This window comes from Spermophilus citellus (assembly GCF_964194105.1).
Source record: "Spermophilus citellus genome assembly, chromosome: 13".
Lineage (NCBI taxonomy): Eukaryota > Metazoa > Chordata > Mammalia > Rodentia > Sciuridae > Spermophilus > Spermophilus citellus.
The window spans coordinates 27,706,039-27,728,448 of record NC_138193.1 but is presented as its reverse complement, the minus strand read 5'-3'; positions in this window follow the sequence as shown (position 1 = coordinate 27,728,448).

The following is a 22,410-nucleotide window of genomic DNA, read 5'->3' as shown; positions in this document are numbered from 1 at the left end:
GTTGAAGCGTTCGTTTCCAGTATCAGTTTGAATTTTGGTGTTACACTCTGTTTTCTCCTATATTGATAGATGTATTTGGAACTCTAAATCAAACACGGTTTGTGCTAGCTTCTTGAAACTTGACACAATTAAGTAGTTTCATGTTCTATTTCAATATTTTGTTTCCTATTGGTGTAGCCCTAAGCAGTAACAGACGATAAACACTTTCATTTAAAGGGGTTGCCAAGCTTCCAAAAATTACGAATCTCCAGAAATCTCAGCAAATATTTTTTCACCCAAACTGGATGATACTTTCAGGTAATGATGAGTACACTGAGCCCACTTGGTTCCCCAAATTTCGTTCTTCTATGTTGAAGCGTTCGTTTCCAGTATCAGTTTGAATTTTGGTGTTTCACTCTGTTTTCTCCTATATTGATAGATGTATTTGGAATTCTAAATCAAACACAGTTTGTGCTAGCTTCTTGAAACGTGACACAATTAAGTAGTGTCACGTTCTCTCTATATATTTTGTTTCCTATTGGTGTAGCCCTAAGCATTGACAGACGAGAAACACTTTCATTGAAAGGGGTTGCCAAGCTTCCCAAAATTACGAATCTCCAGAAATCTCAGCAAATATTTTTTCACCCAAACTGGATGATACTTTCAGGTAATGATCAGTACACTGAGCCCACTTGGTTCCCTAAATTTCGTTCTTCTATGTTGAAGCGTTCGTTTCCAGTATCAGTTTGAATTTTGGTGTTTCACTCTGTTTTCTCCTATATTGATAGATGTATTTGAAACTCTAAATCAAACACGGTTTCTGCTAGCTTCTTGAAACTTGACAAATTAAGTAGATTCAAGTTCTAACGCAATGTTCTGTTTCCTATTGATGTAGCCCTAAGCAGTGACAGTCGAGAAACACTTTCATTCAAAGGGGTTGCCAAGCTTCCAAAAATTACGAATCTCCAGAAATCTCAGCAAATATTTTTACACCCAAACTGGATGATACATTCAGGTAGTGATCAGTACACTGAGCCCACTTTGTTCCCCAAATTTCGTTCTTCTATCTTGAAGCTTTCGTTTCCAGTAACAGTTTGAATTTTTAGGTTTCACTCTGTTTTCTCCTATATTGATAGATGTATTTGGAACTCTAAATCAAACACGGTTTGTGCTATCTTCTTGAAACTTGACAAATTAAGTAGTTTCAAGTTCTAACACAATTTTCTGTTTCCTATTGATGTAGCCCTAAGCAGTGACAGTCGAGAAACACTTTCATTCATAGGGGTTGCCAAGCTTCCAAAAATTACGAATCTCCAGAAATCTCAGCAAATATTTTTACACCCAAACTGGATGATACTTTCAGGTAGTGATCAGTACACTGAGCCCACTTTGTTCCCCAAATTTCGTTCTTCTATCTTGAAGCGTTTGTTTCCAGTATCAGTTTGAATTTTGGTGTTTCACTCTGTTTTCTCCTATATTGATAGATGTATTTGGAACTATAAATCAAACACGGTTTGTGCTAGCTTCTTGAAACTTGACAAAATTAAGAAGTTTCAAGTTCTAACTCAATGTTCTGTTTCCTATTGATGTAGCCCTAAGCAGTGACAGGCGAGAAACACTTTAATTGAAAGGGGTTGCCAAGTTTCCAAAAACTACGAATCTCCAGAAATCTCAGCAAATATTTTTTCACCCAAACTGGATGAACTTTCTGGTAATGATCAATACACTGAGCCCACTTGGTTCCCCAAATTTCGTTCTTCTATGTTGAAGCATTCGTTTCCAGTATCAGTTTGAATTTTGGTGTTTCACTCTGTTTTCTCCTATATAGATAGAAATATTTGGAATTCTAAATCAAACACAGTTTGTGCTAGGTTCTTGAAACGTGACACAATTAAGTAGTTTCAAGTTCTATCTCAATATTTTGTTTCCTATTTGTGTAGCCCTAAGCAGTGACAGACGAGAAACACTTTCATTGAAAGGGGTTGCCAAGCTTCCAAAAATTACGAATCTCCAGAAAACTCAGCAAATATTTTTTCACCCAAACTGGATGATACTTTCAGGTAATGATCAGTACACTGAGCCCACTTGGTTCCCCAAATTTCATTCTTCTATTTTGAAGCGTTCGTTTCCAGTATCAGTTTGAAGTTTCAAGTTCTGTCTCTATATTTTGTTTCCTATTGATGTAGCCCTAAGCAGTGACAGACGAGAAACACTTTCATTGAAATGGGTTGCCAAGCTTCCAAAAATTACGAATCTCCAGAAATCTCAGCAAATATTTTTTCACCCAAACTGGATGAACTTTCAGGTAATGATCAATACACTGAGCCCACTTGGTTCCCCAAATTTCGTTCTTCTATGTTGAAGGGTTCGTTTCCAGTATCAGTTTGAATTTTGGTGTTTCACTCTGTTTTCTCCTATATTGATAGATGTATTTGGAACTCTAAATCAAACACGGTTTGTGCTAGCTTCTTGAAACTTGACACAATTAAGTAGTTTCAAGTTCTATTTCAATATTTTGTTTGCTATTGATGTAGCCCTAAGCAGTGACAGACGAGAAACACTTTCATTGAAAGGGGTTGCCAAGCTTCCAAAAATTACGAATCTCCAGAAATCTCAGCAAATATTTTTTCACCCAAACTGGATGATACTTTCAGGTAATGATCAGTACACTGAGCCCACTTGGTTCCCCAAATTTCGTTCTTCTATGTTGAATCGTTCGTTTCCAGTATCAGTTTGAATTTTGGTCTTTCACTCTGTTTTCTCCTATATTGGTAGATGTATTTGGAACTCTAAATCAAACACGGTTTGTGCTAGCTTCATGAAACTTGACACAATTAAGTAGTTTCAATTCTGTCTCTATATTTTGTTTCCTATTGATGTAGCCCTAAGCAGTGAAAGACGAGAAACACTTGCATTGAAAGGGGTTGCCAAGCTTCCAAAAATTACGAATCTCCAGAAATCTCAGCATATATTTTTTCACCCAAACTGGATGATACTTTCAGGTAATGATCAGTACACTGAACCCATTGGTTCCCCAAGTTTTATTCTTCTATGTTGAAGCGTTCGTTTCCAATATCAGTTTGAATTTTGGTGTTTCACTCTGTTTTCTCCTATATTGATAGATGTATTTGGAACTCTAAATCAAACACGGTTTGTGCTAGCTTCTTGAAACTTGACACAATTAAGTAGTTTCAAGTTCTCTCTCTATATTTTGTTTCCTATTGGTGTAGCCCTAAGCATTGACAGACGAGAATCACTTTCATTGAAAGGGGGTGACAAGCTTCCAAAAATTACGAATCTCCAGAAATCTCAGCAAATATTTATTCACCCAAACTGGATGATACTTTCAGGTAATGATCAGTACACTGAGCCCACTTGGTTCCCCAAATTTCGTTCTTCTATGTTGAAGCGTTCATTTCCAGTATCAGTCTGAATTTTTGTGTTTCACTCTGTTTTCTCCTATATTGATAGATGTATTTGGAACTCTAAATCAAACACGGTTTTTGCTAGCTTCTTGAAACTTGACAAAAATAAGTAGTTTCAAGTTCTAAGTCAATGTTCTGTTTCCTATTTATGTAGCCCTAAGCAGTGACAGGCGAGAAACACTTTCATTGAAAGGGGTTGTGAAGCTTCCAAAAATTACGAATCTCCAGAAATCTCAGCAAATATTTTTTCACCCAACTGGATGATACTTTCAGGTAATGATCAGTACACTGAGCCCACTTGGTTCCCCACATTTCGTTCTTCTATGTTGAAGCGTTCGTTTCCAGTATCAGTTTTAAATTTGGTGTTTCACTCCGTTTTCTACTATATTGATAGATGTATTTGGAACTCCAAACCAAACACGGTTTGTGCTAGCTTCTTGAAACTTGACACAATTAAGTAGTTTCAAGTTCTGTCTCTATATTTTGTTTCCTATTGATGTAGCCCTAAGCAGTGACAGACGAGAAACACTTTCATTGAAAGGGGTTGACAAGCTACCAAAAATTACGAATCTCCAGAAATCTCAGCAAATATTTTTTCACCCAAACTGGATGATACTTTCAGGTAATGATCAATACACTGAGCCCACTTGGTTCCCCAAATTTCGTTCTTCTATGTTGAAGCGTTCGTTTCCAGTATCAGTTTGAATTTTTAGGTTTCACTCTGTTTTCTCCTATTTTGATAGATATATTTGGAACTCTAAATCAAACACAGTTTGGGCTAGCTTCTTGAAACTTGACAAAATTAAGTAGTTTCAAGTTCTATCTCAATATTTTGTTTCCTATTGATGTAGCCCTAAGCATTGACAGACGAGAAACACTTTCATTGAAAGGGGTTGCCAAGATTCCAAAAATTACGAATCTCCAGAAATCTCGGCAAATATTTTTTAACACAAAATGTAAGATACTTTCAGGTAATGATCAGTACACTGAGCCCACTTGGTTCTCTAAATTTCGTTCTTCTATGTTGAAGCATTCGTTTCCAGTAACAGTTTGAATTTTGGCGTTTCACTCTGTTTTCTCCTATATTGATAGATGTATTTGGAACTCTAAATCAAACACGGTTTGTGCTAGCTTCTTGAAACTTGACACAATTAAGTAGTTTCAAGTTCTCTCTCTATATTTTGTTTCCTATTTGTGTAGCCCTAAGCAGTGACAGACGAGAAACACTTTCATTGAAAGGGGTTGCCAAGCTTCCAAAAATTACGAATCTCCAGAAAACTCAGCAAATATTTTTTCACCCAAACTGGATGATACTTTCAGGTAATGATCAGTACACTGAGCCCACTTGGTTCCCCAAATTTCATTCTTCTATTTTGAAGCGTTCGTTTCCAGTATCAGTTTGAAGTTTCAAGTTCTGTCTCTATATTTTGTTTCCTATTGATGTAGCCCTAAGCAGTGACAGACGAGAAACACTTTCATTGAAATGGGTTGCCAAGCTTCCAAAAATTACGAATCTCCAGAAATCTCAGCAAATATTTTTTCACCCAAACTGGATGAACTTTCAGGTAATGATCAATACACTGAGCCCACTTGGTTCCCCAAATTTCGTTCTTCTATGTTGAAGGGTTCGTTTCCAGTATCAGTTTGAATTTTGGTGTTTCACTCTGTTTTCTCCTATATTGATAGATGTATTTGGAACTCTAAATCAAACACGGTTTGTGCTAGCTTCTTGAAACTTGACACAATTAAGTAGTTTCAAGTTCTATTTCAATATTTTGTTTGCTATTGATGTAGCCCTAAGCAGTGACAGACGAGAAACACTTTCATTGAAAGGGGTTGCCAAGCTTCCAAAAATTACGAATCTCCAGAAATCTCAGCAAATATTTTTTCACCCAAACTGGATGATACTTTCAGGTAATGATCAGTACACTGAGCCCACTTGGTTCCCCAAATTTCGTTCTTCTATGTTGAATCGTTCGTTTCCAGTATCAGTTTGAATTTTGGTCTTTCACTCTGTTTTCTCCTATATTGGTAGATGTATTTGGAACTCTAAATCAAACACGGTTTGTGCTAGCTTCATGAAACTTGACACAATTAAGTAGTTTCAATTCTGTCTCTATATTTTGTTTCCTATTGATGTAGCCCTAAGCAGTGAAAGACGAGAAACACTTGCATTGAAAGGGGTTGCCAAGCTTCCAAAAATTACGAATCTCCAGAAATCTCAGCATATATTTTTTCACCCAAACTGGATGATACTTTCAGGTAATGATCAGTACACTGAACCCATTGGTTCCCCAAGTTTTATTCTTCTATGTTGAAGCGTTCGTTTCCAATATCTGTTTGAATTTTGGTGTTTCACTCTGTTTTCTCCTATATTGATAGATGTATTTGGAACTCTAAATCAAACACGGTTTGTGCTAGCTTCTTGAAACTTGACACAATTAAGTAGTTTCAAGTTCTCTCTCTATATTTTGTTTCCTATTGGTGTAGCCCTAAGCATTGACAGACGAGAATCACTTTCATTGAAAGGGGGTGACAAGCTTCCAAAAATTACGAATCTCCAGAAATCTCAGCAAATATTTATTCACCCAAACTGGATGATACTTTCAGGTAATGATCAGTACACTGAGCCCACTTGGTTCCCCAAATTTCGTTCTTCTATGTTGAAGCGTTCATTTCCAGTATCAGTCTGAATTTTTGTGTTTCACTCTGTTTTCTCCTATATTGATAGATGTATTTGGAACTCTAAATCAAACACGGTTTTTGCTAGCTTCTTGAAACTTGACAAAAATAAGTAGTTTCAAGTTCTAACTCAATGTTCTGTTTCCTATTTATGTAGCCCTAAGCAGTGACAGGCGAGAAACACTTTCATTGAAAGGGGTTGTGAAGCTTCCAAAAATTACGAATCTCCAGAAATCTCAGCAAATATTTTTTCACCCAACTGGATGATACTTTCAGGTAATGATCAGTACACTGAGCCCACTTGGTTCCCCACATTTCGTTCTTCTATGTTGAAGCGTTCGTTTCCAGTATCAGTTTTAAATTTGGTGTTTCACTCCGTTTTCTACTATATTGATAGATGTATTTGGAACTCCAAACCAAACACGGTTTGTGCTAGCTTCTTGAAACTTGACACAATTAAGTAGTTTCAAGTTCTGTCTCTATATTTTGTTTCCTATTGATGTAGCCCTAAGCAGTGACAGACGAGAAACACTTTCATTGAAAGGGGTTGACAAGCTACCAAAAATTACGAATCTCCAGAAATCTCAGCAAATATTTTTTCACCCAAACTGGATGATACTTTCAGGTAATGATCAATACACTGAGCCCACTTGGTTCCCCAAATTTCGTTCTTCTATGTTGAAGCGTTCGTTTCCAGTATCAGTTTGAATTTTTAGGTTTCACTCTGTTTTCTCCTATTTTGATAGATATATTTGGAACTCTAAATCAAACACAGTTTGGGCTAGCTTCTTGAAACTTGACAAAATTAAGTAGTTTCAAGTTCTATCTCAATATTTTGTTTCCTATTGATGTAGCCCTAAGCATTGACAGACGAGAAACACTTTCATTGAAAGGGGTTGCCAAGATTCCAAAAATTACGAATCTCCAGAAATCTCGGCAAATATTTTTTAACACAAAATGTAAGATACTTTCAGGTAATGATCAGTACACTGAGCCCACTTGGTTCTCTAAATTTCGTTCTTCTATGTTGAAGCATTCGTTTCCAGTAACAGTTTGAATTTTGGCGTTTCACTCTGTTTTCTCCTATATTGATAGATGTATTTGGAACTCTAAATCAAACACGGTTTGTGCTAGCTTCTTGAAACTTGACACAATTAAGTAGTTACAAGTTCTATCTCTATATTCTGTTTCCTATTGATGTAGCCCTAAGCAGTTACAGGCGAGAAACACTTTCATTGAAAGGGGTTGCCAAGCTTCCAAAAATTACGAATCTCCAGAAATCTCAGCAAATATTTTTATACCCAAAATGGATGATACTTTCAGATAATGATCCGTACACTGAGCCCACTCTGTTCCCCAAATTTCGTTCTTCTATGTTGAAGCGTTCGTTTCCAGTATCAGTTTGAATTTTGGTGTTTCACTCTGTTTTCTCCTATATTGATAGATGTATTTGGAACTCTAAATCAAACACGGTTTGTTCTAGCTTCTTGAAACTTGACAAAATTAAGTAGTTTCAAGTTCTATCTCAATATTTTGTTTCCTATTTGTGTAGCCCTAAGCAGTGACAGACGAGAAACACTTTCATTGAAAGGGGTTGCCAAGCTTCCAAAAATTACGAATCTCCAGAAAACTCAGCAAATATTTTTTCACCCAAACTGGATGATACTTTCAAGTAATGATCAGTACATTGAGCCCACTTGGTTCCCCAAATTTCATTCTTCTATTTTGAAGCGTTCGTTTCCAGTATCAGTTTGAAGTTTCAAGTTCTGTCTCTATATTTTGTTTCCTATTGATGTAGCCCTAAGCAGTGACAGACGAGAAACTCTTTCATTGAAATGGGTTGCCAAGCTTCCAAAAATTACGAATCTCCAGAAATCTCAGCAAATATTTTTTCACCCAAACTGGATGAACTTTCAGGTAATGATCAATACACTGAGCCCACTTGGTTCCCCAAATTTCGTTCTTCTATGTTGAAGGGTTCGTTTCCAGTATCAGTTTGAATTTTGGTGTTTCACTCTGTTTTCTCCTATATTGATAGATGTATTTGGAACTCTAAATCAAACACGGTTTGTGCTAGCTTCATGAAACTTGACACAATTAAGTAGTTTCAATTCTGTCTCTATATTTTGTTTCCTATTGATGTAGCCCTAAGCAGTGAAAGACGAGAAACACTTGCATTGAAAGGTGTTGCCAAGCTTCCAAAAATTAAGAATCTCCAGAAATCTCAGCATATATTTTTTCACCCAAACTGGATGATACTTTCAGGTAATGATCAGTACACTGAACCCACTTGGTTCCCCAAATTTTATTCTTCTATGTTGAAGCGTTCGTTTCCAGTATCAGTTTGAATTTTGGTATTTCACTCTGTTTTCTCCTATATTGATAGATGTATTTGGAACTCTAAATCAAACACGGTTTGTGCTAGCTTCTTGAAACTTGACACAATTAAGTAGTTTCAAGTTCTCTCTCTAATTTTGTTTCCTATTGGTGTAGCCCTAAGCATTGACAGACGAGAATCACTTTCATTGAAAGGGGGTGACAAGCTTCCAAAAATTACGAATCTCCAGAAATCTCAGCAAATATTTATTCACCCAAACTGGATGATACTTTCAGGTAATGATCAGTACACTGAGCCCACTTGGTTCCCCAAATTTCGTTCTTCTATGTTGAAGCGTTCGTTTCCAGTATCAGTCTGAATTTTTGTGTTTCACTCTGTTTTCTCCTATATTGATAGATGTATTTGGAACTCTAAATCAAACACGGTTTTTGCTAGCTTCTTGAAACTTGACAAAATTAAGTAGTTTCAAGTTCTAACTCAATGTTCTGTTTCCTATTGATGTAGCCCTAAGCAGTGACAGGCGAGAAACACTTTCATTGAAAGGGGTTGTGAAGCTTCCAAAAATTACGAATCTCCAGAAATCTCAGCAAATATTTTTTCACCCAAACTGGATGATACTTTCAGGTAATGATCAGTACACTGAGCCCACTTGGTTCCCCACATTTCGTTCTTCTATGTTGAAGCGTTCGTTTCCAGTATCAGTTTGAAATTTGGTGTTTCACTCTGTTTTCTACTATATTGATAGATGTATTTGGAACTCCAAACCAAACACGGTTTGTGCTAGCTTCTTGAAACTTGACACAATTAAGTAGTTTCAAGTTCTGTCTATATATTTTGTTTCCTATTGATGTAGCCCTAAGCAGTGACAGACGAGAAACACTTTCATTGAAAAGGGTTGCCAAGCTTCCAAAAATAACAAATCTCCAGAAATATCAGCAAATATTTTTTCACCCAAACTGGATGATACTTTCAGGTAATGATCAGTACACTGAGCCCACTTGGTTCCCCAAATTTCGTTCTTCTATGTTGAAGCGTTCGTTTCCAGTATCAGTTTGAATTTTGGTGTTACACTCTGTTTTCTCCTATATTGATAGATGTATTTGGAACTCTAAATCAAACACGGTTTGTGCTAGCTTCTTGAAACTTGACACAATTAAGTAGTTTCATGTTCTATTTCAATATTTTGTTTCCTATTGGTGTAGCCCTAAGCAGTAACAGACGATAAACACTTTCATTTAAAGGGGTTGCCAAGCTTCCAAAAATTACGAATCTCCAGAAATCTCAGCAAATATTTTTTCACCCACACTGGATGATACTTTCAGGTAATGATGAGTACACTGAGCCCACTTGGTTCCCCAAATTTCGTTCTTCTATGTTGAAGCGTTCGTTTCCAGTATCAGTTTGAATTTTGGTGTTTCACTCTGTTTTCTCCTATATTGATAGATGTATTTGGAATTCTAAATCAAACACAGTTTGTGCTAGCTTCTTGAAAGGTGACACAATTAAGTAGTGTCACGTTCTCTCTATATATTTTGTTTCCTATTGGTGTAGCCCTAAGCATTGACAGACGAGAAACACTTTCATTGAAAGGGGTTGCCAAGCTTCCCAAAATTACGAATCTCCAGAAATCTCAGCAAATATTTTTTCACCCAAACTGGATGATACTTTCAGGTAATGATCAGTACACTGAGCCCACTTGGTTCCCTAAATTTCGTTCTTCTATGTTGAAGCGTTCGTTTCCAGTATCAGTTTGAATTTTGGTGTTTCACTCTGTTTTCTCCTATATTGATAGATGTATTTGAAACTCTAAATCAAACACGGTTTCTGCTAGCTTCTTGAAACTTGACAAATTAAGTAGATTCAAGTTCTAACGCAATGTTCTGTTTCCTATTGATGTAGCCCTAAGCAGTGACAGTCGAGAAACACTTTCATTCAAAGGGGTTGCCAAGCTTCCAAAAATTACGAATCTCCAGAAATCTCAGCAAATATTTTTACACCCAAACTGGATGATACATTCAGGTAGTGATCAGTACACTGAGCCCACTTTGTTCCCCAAATTTCGTTCTTCTATCTTGAAGCTTTCGTTTCCAGTAACAGTTTGAATTTTTAGGTTTCACTCTGTTTTCTCCTATATTGATAGATGTATTTGGAACTCTAAATCAAACACGGTTTGTGCTATCTTCTTGAAACTTGACAAATTAAGTAGTTTCAAGTTCTAACACAATTTTCTGTTTCCTATTGATGTAGCCCTAAGCAGTGACAGTCGAGAAACACTTTCATTCATAGGGGTTGCCAAGCTTCCAAAAATTACGAATCTCCAGAAATCTCAGCAAATATTTTTACACCCAAACTGGATGATACTTTCAGGTAGTGATCAGTACACTGAGCCCACTTTGTTCCCCAAATTTCGTTCTTCTATCTTGAAGCGTTTGTTTCCAGTATCAGTTTGAATTTTGGTGTTTCACTCTGTTTTCTCCTATATTGATAGATGTATTTGGAACTATAAATCAAACACGGTTTGTGCTAGCTTCTTGAAACTTGACAAAATTAAGAAGTTTCAAGTTCTAACTCAATGTTCTGTTTCCTATTGATGTAGCCCTAAGCAGTGACAGGCGAGAAACACTTTAATTGAAAGGGGTTGCCAAGTTTCCAAAAACTACGAATCTCCAGAAATCTCAGCAAATATTTTTTCACCCAAACTGGATGAACTTTCTGGTAATGATCAATACACTGAGCCCACTTGGTTCCCCAAATTTCGTTCTTCTATGTTGAAGCATTCGTTTCCAGTATCAGTTTGAATTTTGGTGTTTCACTCTGTTTTCTCCTATATAGATAGAAATATTTGGAATTCTAAATCAAACACAGTTTGTGCTAGCTTCTTGAAACGTGACACAATTAAGTAGTTTCAACTTCTCTCTCTATATTTTGTTTCCTATTGGTTAGCCCTAAGCATTGACAGACGAGAAACACTTTCATTGAAAGGGGTTGCCAAGCTTCCAAAAATTACGAATCTCCAGAAATTCCAGCAAATATTTTTTCACCAAAACTGGATGATACATTCAGGTAATGCTCAGTACACTGAGCCCACTTGGTTCCCCAAATTTCGTTCTTCTATGTTGAAGCGTTCGTTTCCAGTATCAGTTTGAATTTTGGTGTTTCACTCTGTTTTCTCCTATATTGATAGATATATTTGGAACTCTAAATCAAACACGGTTTGTGCTAGCTTCTTGAAACTTGACAAATTAAGTAGTTTCACGTTCTAACTCAATGTTCTGTTTCCTATTGATGTAGCCCTAAGCAGTGACAGGCGAGAAACACTTTCATTGAAAGGGGTTGCCAAGCTTCCAAAAATTTCGAATCTCCAGAAATCTCAGCAAATATTTTTTCACCCACACTGTATGATACTTTCAGGTAATGATCAGTACACTGAGCCCACTTGGTTCCCCAAATTTCGTTCTTCTATGTTGAAGCGTTCGTTTCCAGTATCAGTTTGAATTTTGGTGTTTCACTCTGTTTTCTCCTATATTGATAGATGTATTTGGAATTCTAAATCAAACACAGTTTGTGCTAGCTTCTTGAAACGTGACACAATTAAGTAGTTTCAAGTTCTATCTATATATTTTGTTTCCTATTGGTGTAGCCCTAAGCATTGACAGACGAGAAACACTTTCATTGAAAGGGGTTGCCAAGCTTCCAAAAATTACGAATCTCCTGAAATCTCAGCAAATATTTTTTCACCCAAACTGGATGATACTTTCAGGTAATGATATATACACTGAGCCCACTTGGTTCCCCAAATTTCGTTCTTCTATGTTGAAGCTTTCGTTTCCAGTAACAGTTTGAATTTTTAGGTTTCACTCTGTTTTCTCCTATATTGATAGATGTATTTGGAACTCTAAATCAAACATGGTTTGTGCTATCTTCTTGAAACTTGACAAATTAAGTAGTTTCAAGTTCTAACACAATTTTCTGTTTCCTATTGATGTAGCCCTAAGCAGTGACAGTCGAGAAACACTTTCATTCATAGGGGTTGCCAAGCTTCCAAAAATTACGAATCTCCAGAAATCTCAGCAAATATTTTTACACCCAAACTGGATGATACTTTCAGGTAGTGATCAGTACACTGAGCCCACTTTGTTCCCCAAATTTCGTTCTTCTATCTTGAAGCGTTTGTTTCCAGTATCAGTTTGAATTTTGGTGTTTCACTCTGTTTTCTCCTATATTGATAGATGTATTTGGAACTATAAATCAAACACGGTTTGTGCTAGCTTCTTGAAACTTGACAAAATTAAGAAGTTTCAAGTTCTAACTCAATGTTCTGTTTCCTATTGATGTAGCCCTAAGCAGTGACAGGCGAGAAACACTTTAATTGAAAGGGGTTGCCAAGTTTCCAAAAACTACGAATCTCCAGAAATCTCAGCAAATATTTTTTCACCCAAACTGGATGAACTTTCTGGTAATGATCAATACACTGAGCCCACTTGGTTCCCCAAATTTCGTTCTTCTATGTTGAAGCATTCGTTTCCAGTATCAGTTTGAATTTTGGTGTTTCACTCTGTTTTCTCCTATATAGATAGAAATATTTGGAATTCTAAATCAAACACAGTTTGTGCTAGCTTCCTGAAACGTGACACAATTAAGTAGTTTCAACTTCTCTCTCTATATTTTTTTTCCTATTGGTTAGCCCTAAGCATTGACAGACGAGAAACACTTTCATTGAAAGGGGTTGCCAAGCTTCAAAAAATTACGAATCTCCAGAAATTCCAGCAAATATTTTTTCACCAAAACTGGATGACACATTCAGGTAATGCTCAGTACACTGAGCCCACTTGGTTCCCCAAATTTCGTTCTTCTATGTTGAAGCGTTCGTTTCCAGTATCAGTTTGAATTTTGGTGTTTCACTCTGTTTTCTCCTATATTGATAGATATATTTGGAACTCTAAATCAAACACGGTTTGTGCTAGCTTCTTGAAACTTGACAAATTAAGTAGTTTCACGTTCTAACTCAATGTTCTGTTTCCTATTGATGTAGCCCTAAGCAGTGACAGGCGAGAAACACTTTCATTGAAAGGGGTTGCCAAGCTTCCAAAAATTTCGAATCTCCAGAAATCTCAGCAAATATTTTTTCACCCACACTGTATGATACTTTCAGGTAATGATCAGTACACTGAGCCCACTTGGTTCCCCAAATTTCGTTCTTCTATGTTGAAGCGTTCGTTTCCAGTATCAGTTTGAATTTTGGTGTTTCACTCTGTTTTCTCCTATATTGATAGATGTATTTGGAATTCTAAATCAAACACAGTTTGTGCTAGCTTCTTGAAACGTGACACAATTAAGTAGTTTCAAGTTCTATCTATATATTTTGTTTCCTATTGGTGTAGCCCTAAGCATTGACAGACGAGAAACACTTTCATTGAAAGGGGTTGCCAAGCTTCCAAAAATTACGAATCTCCTGAAATCTCAGCAAATATTTTTTCACCCAAACTGGATGATACTTTCAGGTAATGATATATACACTGAGCCCACTTGGTTCCCCAAATTTCGTTCTTCTATGTTGAAGCTTTCGTTTCCAGTAACAGTTTGAATTTTTAGGTTTCACTCTGTTTTCTCCTATATTGATAGATGTATTTGGAACTCTAAATCAAACACGGTTTCTGCTAGCTTCTTGAAACTTGACAAATTCAGTAGATTCAAGTTCTAACTCAATGTTCTGTTTCCTATTGATGTAGCCCTAAGAAGTGACAGTCGAGAAACACTTTCATTCATAGGGGTTGCCAAGCTTCCAAAAATTACGAATCTCCAGAAATCTCAGCAAATATTTTTACACCCAAACTGGATGATACATTCAGGTAGTGATCAGTACACTGAGCCCACTTTGTTCCCCAAATTTCGTTCTTCTATGTTGAAGCTTTCCTTTCCACTAACAGTTTGAACTTTTGGGTTTCACTCTGTTTTCTCCTATATTGACAGATGTATTTGGAACTCTAAATCAAACACGGTTTGTGCTAGCTTCTTGAAACTTGACACAATTAAGTAGTTTCAAGTTCTCTCTCTATATTTTGTTTCCTACTGTTGTAGCCCTAAGTATTGACAGAAGAGAAACACTTTCATTGAAAGGGGTTGCCAAGCTTCAAAAAATTACGAATCTCCAGAAATCTCAGCAAATATTTTTTCACCCAAACTGGATGATACATTCAGGTAATGATCAGTACACTGAGCCCACTTGGTTCCCCAAATTTCGTTCTTCTATGTTGAAGCGTTCGTTTCCAGTATCAGTTTGAATTTTGGTGTTTCACTCTGTTTTCTCCTATATTGATAGATGTATTTGGAACTCTAAATCAAACACGGTTTGTGCTAGCTTCTTGAAACTTGACACAATTAAGTAGTTTCACGTTCTAACTCTATTTTCTGTTTCCTATTGATGTAGCCCTAAGCAGTCACAGACGAGAAACACTTTCATTGAAAGGGGTTGCCAAGCTTCCAAAAATTACGAATCTCCAGAAATCTCAGCAAATATTTTTACACCCAAACTGGATGATACTTTCAGGTAATGATCAGTACACTGAGCCCACTTGGTTCCCCAAATTTCGTTCTTCTATATGAAGCGTTCGTTTCCAATATCACTTTGAATTTTGGTGTTTCACTCTGTTTTCTCCTATATTGATAGATGTATTTGGAACTCTAAATCAAACACGGTTTCTGCTAGCTTCTTGAAACTTGACACAATTAAGTAGTTTCAAGTTCTGTTTCAATATTTTGTTTCCTATTGATGTAGCCCTAAGCAGTGACAGACGATAAACACTTTCATTGAAAGGGGTTGCCAAGGTTCCAAAAATTACGAATCTCCAGAAATCTCAGCAAATATTTTTTCACCCACACTGGATGATACTTCAGGTAATGATGAGTACACTGAGCCCACTTGGTTCCCCAAATTTCGTTCTTCTATGTTGAAGCGTTCGTTTCCAGTATCAGTTTGAATTTTGGTGTTTCACTCTGTTTTCTCCTATATTGATAGATGTATTTGGAATTCTAAATCAAACACAGTTTGTGCTAGCTTCTTGAAACGTGACACAATTAAGTAGTGTCAAGTTCTCTCTATATATTTTGTTTCCTATTGGTGTAGCCCTAAGCATTGACAGACGAGAAACACTTTCATTGAAAGGGGTTGCCAAGCTTCCCAAAATTACGAATCTCCAGAAATCTCAGCAAATATTTTTTCACCCAAACTGGATGATACTTTCAGGTAATGATCAGTACACTGAGCCCACTTGGTTCCCCAAATTTCGTTCTTCTATGTTGAAGCGTTCGTTTCCAGTATCAGTTTGAATTTTGGTGTTTCACTCTGTTTTCTCCTATATTGATAGATGTATTTGGAACACTAAATCAAACACGGTTTCTGCTAGCTTCTTGAAACATGACAAATTAAGTAGATTCAATTTCTAACTCAATGTTCTGTTTCCTATTGATGTAGCCCTAAGCAGTGACAGTCGAGAAACACTTTCATTCAAAGGGGATGCCAAGCTTCCAAAAATTACGTATCTCCAGAAATCTCAGCAAATATTTTTACACCCAAACTGGATGATACATTCAGGTAGTGATCAGTACACTGAGCCCACTTTGTTCCCCAAATTTCGTTCTTCTATCTTGAAGCTTTCGTTTCCAGTAACAGTTTGAATTTTTAGGTTTGACTCTGTTCTCTCCTATATTGATAGATGTATTTGGAACTCTAAATCAAACACGGTTTGTGCTAGCTTCTTGAAACTTGACAAATTAAGTAGTTTCAAGTTCTAACACAATTTTCTGTTTCCTCTTGATGTATCCCTAAGCAGTGACAGTCGAGAAACACTTTCATTCAAAGGGGTTGCCAAGCTTCCAAAAATTACGAATCTCCAGAAATCTCAGCAAATATTTTTACACCCAAACTGGATGATACTTTCAGGTAGTGATCAGTACACTGAGCCCACTTGGTTCCCCAAATTTCGTTCTTCTATGTTGAAGTGTTCGTTTCCAGTATCAGTTTGAATTTTGGTGTTTCACTCTGTTTTCTCCTATATTGACAGATGTATTTGGAACTCTAAATCAAAGACGGTTTGTGCTAGCTTCTTGAAACTTGAGATAATTAAGTAGTTTCACGTTCTCTCTCTATATTTTGTTTCCTACTGGTGTAGCCCTAAGTATTGACAGACGAGAAACACTTTCATTGAAAGGGGTTGCCAAGCTTCCAAAAATTACGAATCTCCAGAAATCTCAGCAAATATTTTTTAAACCAAACTGGATGATACTATCAGGTAATGATCAGTACACTGAGCCCACTAGGTTCCCCAAATTTCGTTCTTCTATGTTGAAGCGTTCGTTTCCAATATCATTTTGAATTTTGGTGTTTCACTCTGTTTTCTCTTATATTGACAGATGTATTTGGAACTCTAAATCAGACACGGTTTGTGCTAGCTTCTTGAAACTTGACAAAATTAAGTAGCTTCAAGTTCTATTTCAATATTTTTTTTCCTATTAATGTAGCCCTAAGCAGTGACAGACGAGAAACACTTTCATTGAAAGGAGTTGCCAAGCTTCCAAAAATTACGAATCTCCAGAAATCTCAGCAAATATTTTTCCACCCAAAATGGAAGATACTTTCAGGTAATCATCAGTACACCGAGCCCACTTGGTTCCCTAAATTTCGTTCTTCTATGTTGAAGCGTTCGTTTCCAGTATCAGTTTGAATTTTTAGGTTTCACTCTGTTTTCTCCTATATTGATAGATGTATTTGGAACTCTAAATCAAACACGGTTTGTGCTAGCTTCTTGAAACTTGAAACAATTAAGTAGTTTCAAGTTCTGTCTCTATATTTAGTTTCCTATTGATGTAGCCCTAAGCAATGACAGACGAGAACACTTTCATTGAAATGGGTTGCCAAACTTCCAAAAATTACGAATCTCCAGAAATCTCAGCAAATATTTGTTCACCCAAACTGGATGAACTTTCAGGTAATGATCAATACACTGAGCCCACTTGGTTCCACAAATTTCGTTCTTCTATCTTGAAGTTTTCGTTTCCAGTAACTGTTTGAATTTTTGGGTTTCACTCTGTTTTCTCCTATATTGATAGATGTATTTGGAACTCTAAATCAAACACGGTTTGTGCAAGCTTCTTGAAACTTGACACAATTAAGTAGTTTCAAGTTCTGTCTCTATATTTTGTTTCCTATTGATGTAGCGCTAAGCAGTGACAGGCGAGAAACACTTTCATTGAAAGGGGTTGCCAAGCTTCCAAAAATTGCGAATCTCCAGAAATCTCAGCAAATATTTTTACACCCAAACTGGATGACACTTTCAGGTAATGATCAGTTCACTGAGCCCACTTGGTTCCCCAATTTTCGTTCTTCTATCTTGAAGCTTTCGTTTCCAGTAACAGTTTGAATTTTTAGGTTCACTCTTTTTTCTCCTATATTGATAGATGTATTTGGAACTCTAAATCAAACACGGTTTGTGCTAGCTTCTTGAAACTTGACACAATTAAGTAGTTTCAAGTTCTGTCTCTATATTTTGTTTCCTATTGATGTAGCCCTAAGCAGTGACAGACGAGAAACACTTTCATTGAAAGGGGATGCCAAGCTTCCAAAAATTACGAATCTCCAGAAATCTCAGCAAATATTTTTTCACCCAAACTGGATGATACTTTCAAGTAATGCTCAGTACACTGAGCCCACTTGGTTCCCCAAATTTCGTTCTTCTATGTTGAAGCGTTCGTTTCCAGTATCAGTTTGAATTTTGGTGTTTCACTCTGTTTTCTCCTATATTGATAGATGTATTTGGAACTCTAAATCAAACACAGTTTGTGCTAGCTTCATGAAACTTGACAAAATTAAGTAGCTTCAAGTTCTATCTCAATATTTGTTTCCTATTGATGTAGCCCTAAGCATTGACAGACGAGAAACACTTTCAATGAAAGGGGTTGCCAAGCTTCCAAAAATTTCGAATCTCCAGAAATCTCAGCAAATATTTTTACACCCAAACTGGATGATACTTTCAGGTAATGATCAGTACACTGAGCCCACTTGGTTCCCCAAATTTCGTTCTTCTATGTAGAAGCGTTCGTTTCCAGTATCAGTTTGAATTTTGGTGTTTCACTCTCTTTTCTCCTATATTGATAGATGTATTTGGAACTCTAAATCAAACACGGTTTGTGCTAGCTTCTTGAAACTTGACACAATTAAGTAGTTTCAAGTTCTGTCTCTATATTTTGTTTCCTATTGATGTAGCCCTAAGCAGTGACAGACGAGAAACACTTTCATTGAAAGGGGATGCCAAGCTTCCAAAAATTACGAATCTCCAGAAATCTCAGCAAATATTTTTTCACCCAAACTGGATGATACTTTCAAGTAATGCTCAGTACACTGAGCCCACTTGGTTCCCCAAATTTCGTTCTTCTATGTTGAAGCGTTCGTTTCCAGTATCAGTTTGAATTTTGGTGTTTCACTCTGTTTTCTCCTATATTGATAGATGTATTTGGAACTCTAAATCAAACACAGTTTGTGCTAGCTTCTTGAAACTTGACAAAATTAAGTAGCTTCAAGTTCTATCTCAATATTTGTTTCCTATTGATGTAGCCCTAAGCATTGACAGATGAGAAACACTTTCAATGAAAGGGGTTGCCAAGCTTCCAAAAATTTCGAATCTCCAGAAATCTCAGCAAATATTTTTACACCCAAACTGGATGATACTTTCAGGTAATGATCAGTACACTGAGCCCACTTGGTTCCCCAAATTTCGTTCTTCTATGTAGAAGCGTTCGTTTCCAGTATCAGTTTGAATTTTGGTGTTTCACTCTCTTTTCTCCTATATTGACAGATGTATTTGGAACTCTAAATCAAACACGGTTTGTGCTAGCTTCTTGAAACTTGACACAATTAAGTAGTTTCAAGTTCTGTCTCTATATTTTGTTTCCTACTGATGTAGCGCTAAGCAGTGACAGGCGAGAAACACTTTCATTGAAAGGGGTTGCCAAGCTTCCAAAAATTACGAATCTCCAGAAATCTCAGCAAATATTTTTACACCCAAACTGGATGATACTTTCAGGTAATGATCAGTTCACTGAGCCCACTTTGTTCCCCAAATTTCGTTCTTCTATCTTGAAGCTTTCGTTTCCAGTAACAGTTTGAATTTTTAGGTTTCACTCTGTTTTCTCCTATATTGATAGATGTATTTGGAACTCTAAGTCAAACACGGTTTGTGCTAGCTTCCTGAAACTTGACACAATTAAGTAGTTTCAAGTTCTGTCTCTATATTTTGTGTCCTATTGATGTAGCCCTAAGCAGTGACAGACGAGAAAAACTTTCATTGAAATGGGTTGCCAAGCTTCCAAAAATTACGAATCTCCAGAAATCTCAGCATATATTTTTTCACCCAAACTGGATGAACTTTCAGGTAATGATCAATACACTGAGCCCACTTGGTTCCCCAAATTTCGTTCTTCTATGTTGAAGCGTTCTTTTCCAGTATCAGTTTGAATTTTGGTGTTTCACTCTGTTTTCTCCTATATTGATAGATGTATTTGGAACTCTAAATCAAACACGGTTTGTGCTAGCTTCTTGAAACTTGACACAATTAAGTAGTTTCAAGTTCTATTTCAATATTTTGTTTCCTATTGATGTAGCCCTAAGCAGTGACAGACGAGAAACACTTTCATTGAAAGGAGTTGCCAAGCTTCCAAAAATTACGAATCTCCAGAAATCTAAGGAAACATTTTTTCACCCAAACTGGATGATACTTTCAGGTAATGATCAATACACTGAGCCCACTTGGTTCCCCAAATTTCGTTCTTCTATGTTGAAGCGTTCATTTCCAGTATCAGTTTGAATTTTGGTGTTTCACTCTGTTTTCTCCTATATTGATAGATGTATTTGGAACTCTAAATCAAACATGGTTTGTGCTAGCTTCTTGACACTTGACACAATTAAGTAGTTTCAAGTTCTGTCTCTATATTTTGTTTCCTATTGATGTAGCCCTAAGCAGTGACAGACGAGAAACACTTTCATTGAAAAAGGTGGCCAAGCTTCCAAAAATTACGAATCTCCAGAAATCTCAGCAAATATTTTTTCACCCAAACTGGATGATACTTTCAGGTAATGATCAGTACTCTGAGCCCACTTGGTTCCCCAAATTTCGTTCTTCTATGTTGAAGCGTTCGTTTCCAGTATCAGTTTGAATTTTGGTGTTTCACTCTGTTTTCTCCTATATTGATAGATGTATTTGGAACTCTAAATCAAACAGAGTTTGTGCTAGCTTCTTGAAACTTGACAAAATTAAGTAGTTTCAAGTTCTATCTCAATATTTTGTTTCCTATTGATGTAGCCATAAGCAGTGACAGATGACAAACACTGTCATTGAAAGGGGTTGCCAAGATTCCAAAAATTACGAATCTCCAGAAATCTCAGCAAATATTTTTTCACCAAAAATGGAAGATACTTTCAGGTAATGATCAGTACACTGAGCTCACTTGGTTCCCCAAATTTCGTTCTTCTATCTTGAAACATTCGTTTCCAGTAACAGTTTGAATTTTTAGGTTTCACTCTGTTTTCTCCTATATTGATAGATGTATTTGGAACTCTAAATCAAACACGGTTTGTGCTAGCTTCTTGAAACTTGACAAAATTAAGTAGTTTCAAGTTCTATCTCAATATTTTGTTTCCTATTTATGTAGCCCTAAGCAGTGACAGACGAGAAACACTTTCATGGAAATGGGTTGCCAAGCTTCCAAAATTACGAATCTCCAGAAATCTCAGCAAATATTTTTTCACCCAAACTGGATGAACTTTCAGGTAATGATCAATACACTGAGCCCACTTGGTTCCACAAATTTCGTTCTTCTATGTTGAAGCGTTCGTTTCCAGTATCAGTTTGAATTTTGGTGTTTCACTCTGTTTTCTCCTATATTGATAGATGTATTTGGAACTAAAATCAAACACGGTTTTTGCTAGCTTCTTGAAACTTGACACAATTAAGTAGTTTGAAGTTCTCTTTCAATATTTTTTTTCCTATTGATGTAGCCCTAAGCAGTGACAGACGAGGAACACTTATATTGAGAGGAGTTGCCAAGCTTCCAAAAATTACGAATCTCCAGAAATCTCAGCAAATATTTTTTCACCCACACTGGATGACACTTTCAGGTAATTATCAGTACACTGAGCCCACTTGGTTCCCCAAATTTTGTTCTTCTATGTTGAAGCGTTCGTTTCCAGTATCAGTTTGAATTTTTGTGTTTCACTCTCTTTTCTCCTATATTGATAGATGTATTTGGAACTCTAAATCAAACACGGTTTGTGATAGCTTCTTGAAACTTGACACAATTAAGTAGTTTCAAGTTCTGTCTCAATATTTTGTTTCCTATTGATGTAGCCCTAAGCATTGACAGACGAGAAACACTTTCATTGAAAGGGGTTGCCAAGCTTCCAAAAATTACGAATCTCCAGAAATCTCAGCAAATATTTTTTCACACAAACTGGACGATACTTTCAGGTAATGATCAATACACTGAGCCCACTTGGTTCCCCAAATTTCGTTCTTCTATGTTGAAGAGTTCGTTTCCAGTATCAGTTTGAATTTTGGTGTTTCACTCTGTTTTCTCCTATATTGATAGATGTATTTGGAACTCTAAATCAAACACAGTTTGTGCTAGCTTCTTGAAACTTGACAAAATTAAGTAGTTTCAAGTTCTATCTCAATATTTTGTTTCCTATTGATGTATCCCTAAGCATTGACAGACGAGAAAGACTTTCATTGAAAGGGGTTGCCAAGACTCCAAAAATTACGAATCTCCAGAAATCTCAGCAAATATTTTTTCACCGAAAATGGAAGATACCTTCAGGTAATGATCAGTACACTGAGCCCACTTGGTTCCCCAAATTTCGTTCTTCTATATTGAAGCTTTCGTTTCCAGTAACAGTTTGAATTTTTAGGTTTCACTCTGTTTTCTCCTATATTGATAGAT